The sequence below is a fragment of the Pinus tabuliformis genome, chromosome 7 (genome assembly GCF_031772625.1).
Source record: "Pinus tabuliformis cultivar Carrire ecotype Pingquan chromosome 7, CPIR1, whole genome shotgun sequence".
NCBI lineage: Eukaryota > Viridiplantae > Streptophyta > Pinopsida > Pinales > Pinaceae > Pinus > Pinus tabuliformis.
Window position 1 is genome coordinate 823,165,897 of NC_142293.1, and position 12,996 is coordinate 823,178,892.

The 12,996-nt window shown below is 41.6% G+C and overlaps 1 pseudogene; it reads right to left on the minus strand.

The window, feature by feature from the left end:
- Window positions 1-9,411: 9,411 nt before the first annotated feature.
- On the minus strand, window positions 9,412-10,056 carry LOC149250147 (isopentenyl-diphosphate Delta-isomerase I pseudogene; annotated as a pseudogene).
- Between the last annotated feature and the right edge of the window lie 2,940 nt (window positions 10,057-12,996).

Below are 12,996 nucleotides of genomic sequence, written 5' to 3' on the forward strand. Positions count from 1 at the left end.
TCAGTCTTTGAATTCCTATCAAATACTGTAAATACGGTGGATTCCGAGCGGAACCTATCCAATATTGAAGAGACTATAGCCATAAATATCTCAACCAAAGCAGATGTTGTAGAGAATATTTATGTTGGCAAATGTTGTTCTCCTTCAGAACTGGAAATATATAACGCTCTTTTCCACGAACTCAGAGATGTCTTTGCTTGGTCATATGATGAAATGCCAGGCATCGACTCGAGTATCGTTGAACATGAAATTAAGATGTATCCTGATGTCAAACCAGTAAGACAACGGCTCAGGCAGGTGCACCCCAAGAAAGCCGCTGCAATTAAGGCAGAAGTTGAAAAACTTCTCCATGGTGGTTTCATCTACCCGGTTCCTCTAACAGATTGGGTATCGAATATTGTCCCTGTTATGAAAAAACAAGGAACAATTAGAGTGTGCATCGATTATAGGGATGTAAATCAAGCTTGTCCAAAAGACAACTACCCTACACCCTTCATCGGCTAGATAATTGATGAATGCGCTGGATGTGAAATATTTTCATTTATGGATGGATTCTCCGGGTATAATCAAATAAATATCCGCCCACAGGACCAGTCAAAGACTGCATTCATTTGTCCTTGGGGCACATTCGCATATCAAAAATTACCCTTTGGTTTAAAGAACGCTGGGGCGACGTTTCAGAGGGCAATGAATTATGCCTTCCATGAAATCAAGAACATCGTTCAACCATACCTCGACGACCTTCCGGCTCATTCGCAAAAGCGGACTGATCATCCGCAGCATTTAAGAGCGATATTTCTACGTTGCCGACACTACAAGATACGACTCAATCCACACAAATGTGTATTTTGCGTCAGCTCTGGTCGTTTACTTGGCTTTGTAGTCTCCAAGGATGGGATTCGTCTCGACCCCTGTAAGGTTCAGGCAATCATAAATTTGCCTCCACCTTCAAACTTGCTTCAGATTCAGAAACTCCAAGGGAAAGCAAACTTTCTGAGGAGGTTCATTCCAAATTACGCAGAACTTGCTAAAGGTTATACTCGTCTTTTGAAAAAGGATGTACCTTTTATCTGGGATCAGGTGGCGCAAGCTTCCTTTGACGCTCTGAAAGATTCTCTAGTAAAAGCATCATTAATGTACGCCCCGGACTATCAAAGATATTTTAACCTGTATCTGGCTGCAGCGGATACGACCATTGCGATGGTTTTAGTTCAAGAAGTCGATGGAATCGAACACCCTATATATTATTTAAGTAGAAGCTTAAATGATACAGAAAGTAAATATTCTTATGTTGAAAAACTAGCGCTTGCAGCTGTTCAAGCGATACAAAGGTTTCGACACTATGTCCTCTTTCGGAAAACTACCATTTTGTCTGATTGTAACCCCATGACTTATATATTGTCGCGACAGTTGCTGGGGGGGAAATATTCAAAATGGATAGCAATCCTTCAAGAGTTTGATCTGGAATTCGTAAAATCCAAATCAAAGAAAGCTCTAGTTTTCGCAGAATTATTGTGTGATCTCCCATCGTCGTCCAACGATGAAACATCCGAAGAATCAATCGTGGACGAGAATTTGTTTCTGATATCTACAAGCAATGAGTGGTATGAAGATATAATAATTTATCTCCAAACCCAAAAGTTCAGGCCTAACACCTCTCACTCAGAACAAAAACGTATACGATACCAAGCAAAAGACTACATGATTGTCGGTGATACGCTTTACCGTCGTGGTATCGATACAGTTCTGAGAAGGTGCCTCACCCATGAGGAGGCCGAAAAAGCCCTGAATGAGTGTCATTCAGGCGCGTGAGGGGGGCATCAATCTGGATATGCTACAGCACAAAAAATCTTACGAGCAGGATACTTCTGGCCAACCATGTTCAAATATTGCATAACCACAGTCAGAAGTTGCCATGCTTGTCAAATTTTTGATAACAAAACCAGAAGACCACCCGCACCTTTACAGCCAATAGTCGTTGTTGGGCCTTTCGCCAAATGGGGCATCGATTTCATGACATGTAACCCCACCTCGACCGGGGGGCATGGGTATATTATGTCGCCGTTGACTATTTTACCAAATGGGCCGAGGCGATGCCTACATTAGATAACACCGGTGAAACAACTGCCCTTTTCTTTTTCAATCATGTAGTCGCTAGATTCGGCGTACCACAGGCTATAGTTACGGATCATGGATCGCATTTTCGCAATCACATGATGGTTGAATTAGCTGCCAAGCTAGGGCTATCTCACGACAGCTCTACCCCGTATTATCCGCAAGCCAACGGACAGGTTGAAGCGATCAACAAAGTCCTAAAACGTATGTTGCAAAGGATGATCGGAGTTCACAAAAGAAGGTGGCACCTAATCCTGTACTCAGCCTTGTGGGCTTACCGAACATCGGTAAGGAATGCGACCGGGTTCACACCTTTCCAACTGGTGTATGGCCTGGAAGCAGTCATGCGAGTCCAGTGTGAAATCTCATCTCTTAAACTCGCAATTGATCTCCTCCCCGGAACTTCAGAAGAAGAGGCCGGTTTCTTGGAATTAATCCAATTGGATAAAACCCGTCGTGATGCCGCTTTGGCTAACGAAGCCCATAAGAAACGAGTCAAGGCGCAGTTCGAAAAAAATGTCAAACCCCGTGTCTTCTCAGAAGGTGACTTGGTCTTGCTTTACGACCAAGAATCCGATAAATTGGGAGCGGGTAAATTTAATTCTTTATGGATGGGCCCCTATATTGTTAAACGAGTGTTAGCAAAAGGAGCCTACGAGTTAATGGATTATGACGGAATTCCACTGGCGCAGCCCCGTAATGGGTTGTACCTCAAGCGTTACTATGCTTAAATAGTAACCTGTATGCTTTTGTTGTATTTTGTTTTCGCTAAAGTGTTTGTTTTGGTCGAGTAATCCACCTTTTTACATTTATTGCAGATGTCAAACCTTCTGGAGACATGTGTGGGATACGCCGACGGAGCGAGTCGTAGTTCGCGGAACCTGTCCTCCGCAGCCTGGGCCATTTTTGATCCAAGCGGCGAGTTAGTAAGTTTCAGAGGTGTATGTATTGGGCAATCAACAAATAACAGCGCTGAGTATAGCGCGTTGATAGAACTGCTCTCTGATGCCATCACCCATGGTGTACGCCGACTAATTGTCAGGCTAGACTCACAACTCATAATACTTCAACTCAATGGTATATATTCCGTCCGCAACCCAGCTATTTATCGCATGTTCCTAAGGGTTAAGATTTTGGAAAGACAGTTTGATTTAATTCAATACCAGCATATTTCCAGAAACTTAAACACATTAACCGACTCATTAGCAAACTATGTGTTAGATAGACATTTGCGACATTTATAAAAAGAAACACTTCATCAGTATTGTACATGTGGATCACATAACTCAACCAGAATAAAACCCCGAAAATCAAAATATATATAAGCTGTTTATGGTTTACATATAATGTTCTGTAACCAAGACAAAATCAGTCACATGACCCAAAAACTTAAAAGTACTAGGGGGCACCCTAGTCTAGTGATGCTCATGATAGCACGTCACGGCCTGTGCGATCATGCGTAAGGGACGAGTCCATCGTCTAGGCACACCAGTTGTATGCCGCTGCAACTGTAAAGGTAACTCGTCGATCCTCACATCTGGAATGCCGAGAGTAAGGCTCTCAACCTGCTCCTGCACAGCTGTAAGGGTCTCGGCCACATCAAGGTCACGAAGAATAACCCTCCCAGCAGTCTCCCCTGCTGGGGCAGCGGCTGGCGCTCTCGGGCGAACTGCTGGACAAACAGGACCAACATCTGCATGCACACATGAGTTTGATTAAAGTCTTGATAGAATAAAGCACAAGGACATTATAAATAAAAACAGTAAACAGTGATATGGTCGAAGATTTTACTAATAGCGCCCCACTGCTCGAACCCCGGAAGTCCATACCAACATATGGATACTCGGAATAGACCATCTCCTGACGCTCGAACCACCTGAAGAAGGTATCAGTGAAAGAAATCTGAGATTGACCGGCATGCCTAGACATGTGATCAACCCATCTCTGCATGCGTGGTTCAGTAGGAGAAGGCAAGTCGAGTGCAATGTATTGTGGCTGCATCAGTGGTATCTTCTCCAAAGCAAAGGCGATCAGAATAGAACCAAACACAAAGTTCTTCAACTTCCTGTCCTTTACCTTGGTTAACTGACTTTTCATCTGAAGAAGTACTGCATCACACCAGTTGAATATTTTCGGTTGGAGACACTCCAAGGCATGCTGCACATAGGATCTGTTGGCTACGTGAAGAGACGCGCTACCGGCCATCCTACCAATAGTATCAAAATTAGACCATGTTATCGAGCAGTTTTAGCACATAGTTCATGCTCGTTAAAAAATAAACGCAAGATCCGAGCAGTTTTAGCACATAGTTCATGCTCGTTAAAAAAAAAACATAAGATCGAGCAAATGTTTCCACCCGCGTTTAAGCTCGTTAAAAAATGAACTATTCCGGTAAATAACCACCGTGAATGTAGCGACATCAGCCATTAAAGCCTTGGTCGTGTTTGCCCACCACCTCCACTTTTCATTGGCCGATCATTCACCTCCATATGATTGTTTACCCATTTTGAGGGACAGCTGCGAAGAGTGATTTCACTAGCCATCCTTGTGACACTGCCGTGATTTGGAAAATTCCAACCCGTACCTGGAATCAGCTGCTAACCCATTTTATCACTCGTTCCTCAAAAAGACGAGTCTTCTTTAAGCTCTTTTCATCTGACTCGTGAAATATGAAAAGATTGTCGAGTTTTCATCGAGCGCTTGTTTTATTCGGCTCGTTAAAGATATCGAAAATCCATCCCTTCTGTATTGTTTTATACTTTTCCGGACTTAAGGGATTAGATGACGAAAAAGGACTTTCGGAGTTGACTTTACGTACCTTTTCAGACTCTCTAAAAATGAAAAGGACCGAGTTATCTTTGTCGTTAGACTCGTTAAAAACATTAAATAGCGACAAACTTGTCTTTAGACGAGAACGAGTTTCACTATCGCTAGGCTCGTTAAAACATAGCGATGGGCTTGCCCGAAGGGCAAGTTATAGAACAAGCATATGTTATCCTCCTCAAGCTTGACAAAAATAAAGAGGTACTGGTCAGTAATGACTGGGGAAAAGTTGGCAGAAACTCAAGAAAACTTTGATGGTAGCAAGTCGCTCTTGAACATGACACTTTTCCTCTGTACCACAATCGGGTTGGGTTGTTTCATTCACCGGTCACATCACCATGGTCTCGCCATACCATCCATATTTGGGGTAATGCTACCGATCCATCGCATAAGTGTCGCCATATGTTCAAGAGAAGTCGTTCAGAGAAGTCACCTGTGTCCCATCCACTACCATACATTATCCTTCATTCTTTTCATGACCGCCACCCTGAATCATATATCATCAGATCGTTTTCACCTCCATCAAAATCATTTGCTCCGTTCCGTGTCACTGATGTGGGATACATTAAGGCCCTCCTTTGACGGATCGCTTCTTGTCGACATCAGCTCACTATCCAAGAAGTTGATCTAGGAACACCCCCTTCAGTACTTTGAAGCTTGCATGCCCCAATGGCAAGTTTCTCACTTCCGGCAACAGATATACATCAATGACCTTCGACCGAAAGATTTTGCGTGGTGTTCGACGCCAAGTCTTTTATTCACACCACGTGAATTGTACTGCAGTACCTTGAGGGTCATTATCATTATCGGTGATTCCTCTCGCGCTTGTTAACGGTTTACCTCATTGACCGGTAATCAAGCGATGTCTTTCCATGTTCGACTTCAGAACATTTCTCACATGGATCGACTTGTACTTAGAGTGAAGATCGAACGAGTTTGAAGACCCCGGATCTAGTTTCATCCATCTGGGCTGCGATATATATTCAAGAAAGATAAAGACATTGACATGTACATCATTGCAGCAGATAATCATCCTACCCAAAGGATGATAATTTCATCAAAATTATCAGTCTACCATCAGACGGTTGTCTGTTCTATGTACAGAAAAATGAATTTATAAAGCTGAGCATGGGAATGCCTGCCTCAGCTAGATCATGAAAGCAGTATGAAAAATAATGTATTGTATTGTATCTTATTACAGGTCTCCTCCCAGCATTGGATGAACTTCGGATCCTCCTAATAAAGCATTTCACCCGATAAACAGCCTCATACTTTAGGGGGCAACTGTTATAGACATTTTTGTGCCTTACAACTATAAGCATGAAATGTCCATAATCTAAGGGATCCGAAGTCCCTAAACATGTTGTTCCTGCCCCTAGAGGAACAAGGCTAACAAACCACAGCAATTCACAGAAGTTCTCCACCAGAAACTGCTCAAAAACAAGTCAATTCAGGATCAATTCAGAGGCTCCACTAGCTGTCTGCGCTGAAATGCAGAGATTACACTGGCTAGGTGCACTGCAACGCAGGTAGAAGCACTACCAGGGTGCGCTGAGCGGGAAATGACAAATGGCAAGTTCATTCAACGAGGTGGAAAGACCCTGGAAGCTTCCAGAATCTTCTCCAATGACACTTGCCTCAATGAATTCGACTATTGATGAGTAAGAGGCTCTTAGTCTCCAAGTGGAAGCAAGAACTGACAGAGGGAGAGGACACTAGTCAGATCTCAAGCTGACTCATCCTCTCTCCAAACATCTATATATGGATCTCTCCTCCATGAGATCCAGGAGGCTGGAATTTTGTTATTGCAAAGAATTGCTGTTGGTTTGAGATTGGAATCATTGGGTGCTTAATGCTTTGAAGGGAGGTGAAGATAGGAGTTTCATTCGCTGGGAGGTAGATGCTGGATTGGAGCCCTCTTGGTTGTATCTCCTCCTGAACCTTGTTATTCATCAATAAATCTATCTTGGTTTCTCCTATATGTTGGTGTGTCTTTGATGTATGATTGCATTAGTGTATTTGGTTTATTTCTAATCCTGAACTAGTTATGAATATGAATCTATGTCTTTGTGTAGTGTTCCCTTCTTGTGATCTTGCAGGAACCTGTTGAAGCTGGGCGAGCGAGAAGGCAAGTAGCAGGGAACTCTCAAAGAGAAGAGAAACCGGATCGAGGGACAAACGGAAGACACCGGTTAGTCCATCCATCTCTCTTCATTCTTAATTCATAAAGGAAGAATACTAGAATAGCTGTTTTTGTTTGTTGCTAAGGCACTGTCACACCTTAGGTGGATAGGATCGTCCTGCATAGGCATTTTTCCCCACAACACTTAGCAAGGCAGGCAGATGTAAAATGATATATTTGTCATGGGTGGATGTGGCCTGATGTGATGGTGTGTTACAAAACATTTGTTGAGTAACCAATACATTCAAGTACAAATGAGTTGAATAATGTGTCTGCCATGGTCCCTCATCCCACTAATTAAAAGGACACCAGTGAAGATGCTCATGATCATAGTGTGGCACATTTAATCTGGTGGACATGATTATTGTGAGTATGCTGCTCTGCACACATACCACCTTGAGTGTAGCCATTTCTCATCGGGCTGTAGCATCCTGCTCTTAACACTCTATTAATTTGGTGACGATGTCCAATCAAATTCAGTTTCGACCATAGTGAGCACCATAACCTGTGCATACATTTCTTGATGATGATTCTTTTTTATAGGAAAGCACCTTGCTGATTCCCTTTGTTCACTGGTCATGGCTTTTACCACGGGTTCCAACTCCTACAAATACCGAAAATCATCTCGGCTTTTCCCAAAAGTAGTAAACTTGGAATTTCCCCAAAAGTAGCTGTTGTAGCTCACTTGTGCGCATGTTTGACCAAGCATTTACTACATAATGGAGACAACTAGGGTTTCTTTGATCCACACGGATAACCAAAGTGCATTCAATGATATAACATCCCCATATAATTCTTTCATGTCATCAAGATTTTCCTGTGTGAGCAGTTACCATACCGAAAGAGCTTTTTCCTACTATAGAACATCATGTGTGGAGCAAGCAATGTTATGTACACAATGGGGCCATCTATGGTGCAATCGTTAACAACCTTGCTTATGCAAGTCAGTTTGATAGTGTCCGAAGATCTGCTTGAATGTATGAAAAGGGGACATTGCAAAGTTTTGATGCTCTCTTCTTTGACTTGATCAAAATATCTACGCATAAAGGTAGCTAAAGATTAAAAATGTTTAACAAGGAGATTATTGAAACCTTAATTCCATTTGTCAGAAGCAAAGCTATTCAACATATTATTACACTGAGATCGTAGTTGTTCCCAGAAGCGAATGCTACCAGCACTCAGCAGCGTCAATCAATTAGTTTTCTACGGTTTTCATTGCAGTAGCGAAGTTGCGGAAATTTGTGTCAGATGAACCACCTTCCTTAACTGCAGCAATCGCATTCTCCCTCAAGTTCATCACTCTTCTCTTCATCTCTGCAATCATTATCAAGAAACGGGACAATCACGTTTTCTGTGACATCACATAGCTTGGCAATGTGGGTGCGAGGATCATTGGAAGGACGACCACAGAGCGGATCATCGTGTGGTTACTCAAACTGGTTTTGTTAGCCTCTGCTATGCGAGAACGGTTGTAGTCTGTATTCACAAAACTGATAAAGAATCCCTCGTCCACAAGCTTCAGGGCCACCTGCATCATGGGATTTATGTGGCCTTGCGCAGGAAAAGGAACGAGAACCGCATGGTGTCGCTGCTTGCTGCAAGTGAAATCCATTATTGCTTCCTTTCTCAATGCCTCTCTCTAACACACCACTTTCTTTGCCCTGAATTTTCCCAAAGTTTGAAGAAGTGAAGCCGTAGTCGCTTTTATTATTGTTAGATAGAATAATAAAAATCATTTACTTTCTGTCTCCTACACAGAGATCCACAGTCATACTTTCTGTCTCTTACACAGATATCCGCTCGCCCCCGCGACGCACTGGATAATAATATTGCAATATCCGTTGCCTTGCAGCATGGATAATAATATCACGAACTTTTAATTCAAGAGACCTTGATTAGTGGTGTTACAAAACCTATGGCGATTATCCAAATTGGTTGTATAAAGTATATCTAAGCGTTGTTGAGTGGTAGTCATGTTATGCAATCATTTTGCAAGTCCAGTGGGACTGTTTTTTTTTAGAGTTGAAGACTTGACTCAGAGCTTGATAATTGCATTTAAGTCATTGAAATTTATACATCAATTTAGTGGAAGAATCTACAGGGATTGCATTGACTATATTTATTATCTATCTAAACCTTGTCGACTCCCGCTCACTATTAATTCCTCGCTATCTCACATCAACGACTCCTCGTCTTGTGAACATGGATGGATGACTTCTTGATTTTATAAGACCTCCCCTTAATCATGACCTATACTTTAACTTGCCTGAGGGTCTCTGTCTTAGCTAGGCTTACAACAGTACATAAAAAATTGATAACAGAGCTTTCATTTTTTCCTTCTTGCTAAAGGGTCCATGCTTGTTCATTTGTTGCTGTAGTTTCATCTTCACCTTTCCTGCTTTCCTTATGAGCTCCTTCAAATGCTCTTTTCTTACGTACTTAACATCATAAACCTCTTCCGGATTAGGATGCAAGGCAACATCCTAAACAATGAAAACAAGGTAATCCAATTCATGCTCTTCCCACTTTCCATGAGAAAGAGCCTTATAAAGTATGCGACCAAGTGGCACAAACTGACAGATTGGATCATCTTCTACAACAATGCCTAGTTCATCATACAACTTCCTTTGGGTTGAATTTCTGACCTCTATATTGTTCTCCTCAATGAGCTAAGACTCCCTGTAGAGAGGATGGATGCAACAAGTATTTTTCCATACTAAAGGGAATGTTACATTTGTTGCACAACATCGTTGAAGAAGCAATTTATATTGTGTATTGAATAGAAACACACTGAAAGCTTTATGCAATAGATTCTCTGACTCTATTTTCTCCATCAACTGACAATTGTATTTTGAGTCATGGCTAATGACATGATCCTCTTCATCCACCAAAATGCACTCATCTTCGAACATGAGTGACCTTTGAACAACATCCATGGTCATATCCTTCACTGTCACAATGATCTCGATCCAATCAAATTTCTAACAATTGGGTTTTGGTAGAAGTAAGTTCTGCCCTCACTGATTGCAATAACATGTAGAATAGATTGCACCTCCTGATATTCATGCTCACCAATAAAACCATTTTTTTATCGAATAATTCTTCTGAATAAAAAATACTACGTGAATCAAATTACCCGACCTAAAAATACTTCCTAATAGAGGATGATCAAAAATATCAATGTAAAAAATGCTCGAGAAAATATTTATCCCACTCATTGAACTCATTGACCGAACCTGCATTCCAACGTGGCCACTTACACCACGAGAACAACTCAATAACACAAAGGATGCATTTCAACGTGGCTACTTACACCACAAAAACAACTCAACAAAGAAAAGGAGACCTGCAATGCTTCACACATTTCACTGCAGCTGCTCCTTTACACTCCATATTGGATTCAACATATCGATGCCTTCATCGACGCACTTCAGCTCAACCGACACTACAGTCGAAAGCGACCCATCACAAGGCTCACTACGCCTCTTATAAACCATAAACTAATCCTCAGTCAACTGCAGAATGCACCCACAACTTCGTTCCAACACCACTGTGCCTTCTCCACATGCGTGGCTCAAACAGGCTGGAAGCAAGCTTCCCACAACTCAACCAAAGGATTTAAACGCTCCTCAAGAATGTTCCACATACGGACAGACACTCATCTCATGCACGTTGCCCATAGGTCTATTCCATGCAGGCTGTGGCAGAGTAGAATTGAAACTGCCACCAGGTTTGGACGATTGGAACATACCTCTCTACAGTCTCAACACGACGAACACAAATCGAAGACGGACCATCAATCCTTCTCCAGAGCACACAACTGTTCTCTAGGTGCACAGGTTAGTGATTAGGCACTGTCACACACCTCTCCGGTCAACTTCGTCAACAGATGGTCCACTACTCTTCCAAAGTCGCAATACAATACATAGGCCTGGACTCTTCTGGATACATAGGATTTCGGCTCACCAGGTTTCAATTAGGCTCAAACCTCGCACAACACTCCATGACTTGTCCAACATCAAGACAATTATAAGTTTTGATACCACAACTCTAGCAGTAATACACATATGCTCAACTCGAGCGTTACTGCACTTATTTCTTTCACACATCACTTCTGAACAACGACCACATAGGTAGTTGATCGGCTTTAATACGCCTCTTCCACTGTCACTCTGCAACACAACTCAACGCTGAGACATGCAACACACATCAAATGTAAAAAATAAACTTCTCTTACTCTTCACAACTCGATTCCACACATGCTGGGCTCACTCACACCAGCTCCACACGCCCTTGGCTTATTGCAATAGACTCACCGCTCACTATATCACTTCCAGAATCTGAAATTATACCCTCCAGACCTTGTAAGGCACTACCTCGCAACCAGGATGGGTCGTCGTTGCTTCCACTAATGAACTCTTACAAATTCAATTCGGTGGCACTCTCATTAAAGTACGCTCATGCCCAAACACTCACAACAACCCTCGGCTAACAACAACAACCACACGATGATCCGCTCATAGATCATAGAAAGGGTTGGCCTCCACCGACAATGACCTTCACTTGTATCACACAGAATTGGCACTTTAATATTCCATCAATGCAAGGGCTCCTCCACATAAGCTTGACATCAATAGACAATGCCGCTCAATGCAAGCTCTTCAGCAACTAACAATCGACTCTCAGTGATGGTGCTCTCCAACAAAGCCAAATAGGACATGGGAAATGAATCTGTTGGTAGCTCAATCTCTGCATAACATGATCTCCACACAATGGGCTCTCTCATAACTCTTCACACCATCGAGTCCACAAATCTTCATACCACTGAGCCTACAACTCTCGCTCTGATACCATTTTAGAGTTGATGACTCAACTCAGAGCTTGATAATTGCATTTCAATCATTGAAATTTATACATCAATTATTCTGGAGAATCTACCGGGATTACACCAACTATATTTATTATCTACCTAAACCTTTCCGACTCCCCGATTCCCGCCGACTGTTAAGTCGTCGCCGACCGACACCAACGACTCACGGTCATATGAATAGGGATAGACGACTTCATGATTAATATTCTAACATTTTTATCTATTTTTGAGACAAAATAGATGGCTTATAAGGATCAAATGTATTCAAATCCATTATACATTTTCAACTAGATTTAATATGATTAAATTTAATAGGATTAAGTACACAAGTAAATAGTTTTAGGAACTTGTTTTATCTATTTTTGAAACAAAATAGATGATTTATGAGGATGAAATGTATTCAAATCCATTATATATATTCAATTAAATTTAATAGGATTAAGTACACAAATAAATAGTCTTATTTGTTATAAGATAATTAAAATAAAAATATGTTATTTATTCATGAAATTTGTAAAGAAGAATAATTATTAATAGTAAATTTGGTATTGACATTATCTTAATATAATGCATTCATATCATTTTTTATATATTAGTTAACAACTTGTAAAATGAGCTATGCGTGCATGGTTCGCGCGGTGGGGGCTGTCGGCTTTCTCGCACCTCACCGGCGATCGATTCTCGTTGATGTGGCGCTGTGCGGCTTCACAGTGCAGCTCCTCGTTGATGTGGCGCTGTGCGGCTTCACAGTGCAGCTATATCTGAGTAAATATGTGATTGATGTGACATGTTTGATGTATATGTAATATATTGTACACTCGGGCCTTATAATAAAGCTTCTTCCAGGGGACTTAGCCCCCCCTTTTTAAAACAACTTGTAAAATGTAAAATCAATATATGTCCCGAGCCTTATAATAAAGCTTCTTCCAGGGGACTTAGCCCCCCCTTTTAAAACAACTTGTAAAATGTAAAATCAATATATGTCCTATATTAACAACTTGTAAAA